Below are 1,145 nucleotides of genomic sequence, written 5' to 3' on the forward strand. Positions count from 1 at the left end.
GCAGATGGGGGTTTCCGCTCCTTATCCCCTTCCCGCCCCCCCCCGCTCTCGCTTCCGAAGGCTTTTCCGAAGCCTTTCTCCAGCACCGTGGGATGGAGATTAAACACTGGGGGCTCATTTCAGGATGCTGAGGGGGTGCCCATGGGGAGAGCCAGCATCCACCTGGTAGGTGGTGGTGGGCATCGCTGTGGGGTGATGGTTTGTGGGGGGCTGTGGGGCCACCCCCCATCCCCATCACCCCAATATTTACCCCAGGAGGGTCAGGAAGAGCTGTGGAAGCGGCCAGACAGGTGGCTGCGCCCAAGACTGGAGACCCCCGTCCACCACAGCCTGCAGCGGTCGGCACTGGATGAGACCCTCATCGCCAGCGGGCAGCACCGGGTGGCCCAGCTCACGGAGGACATCACCCGGCGGATGGGTGAGGGGCACCGGCTGGGAGGGCCCGGCGGATGGGTGAGAGCCACCGGCTGGGATGCTGCTACGTCCCCGTGTCCCACCCTGGGGACCGACCCAACCTCTCGTGCCTCCCTACAGGGAACGTGAGCAGCCGTGGGGCCGCGGGGCTCCAGGAAGGGCACCGGGTTGTCCTGTCCGACCTCCACCACGCGCAGGAAAGAGCTCGGGACGTCTATTCCCAACTAGGTGGGAACGCGGCAAACCCCATTCCCAGCTCTTTTTGCACCTGGACGCCCCTGGGTGCAGCTTCCCCGGCTCATCCTGATGCCGTATCCATGTCTTCCATGTGCAGAGAGCGACCTGGCCCTTCTCCTGGCCCAGCAGCGCCGGATGGAGGAGGTGATGGAGAAGCTGCGGCGGGTCAACCGGAGCCTGGGGCTGATGCTGGTGACTGTGGAAGGTGCACGGAGCCGGCTGGAGAACAGTCTGCAGCACCTCCACGCCGTCCTTGACCCAGCCGGTGAGCCGGGGATGGGTGCTGGAGGGCGGATGGGTGCCGGTGGGTGGCAATACCGGGTTCTTGCTCCCTGTCCCACAGGTCGGAGCCCAAGTGCCATCTCCACCTGCACCCTACACGGCTCATACTTTGTGTTGCTGGTCATGCTACTGGTGCCCACGCCGCCCCGTGCCATCCTCTTCCTCCTCTTCCTCGCCTCCAGCGCCCTCGGCGAGCTCCTCGGCATCCCCGC

The sequence above is a fragment of the Pygoscelis adeliae genome, unplaced genomic scaffold (assembly GCF_000699105.1).
Source record: "Pygoscelis adeliae isolate BGI_AS28 unplaced genomic scaffold, ASM69910v1 Scaffold428, whole genome shotgun sequence".
Lineage (NCBI taxonomy): Eukaryota > Metazoa > Chordata > Aves > Sphenisciformes > Spheniscidae > Pygoscelis > Pygoscelis adeliae.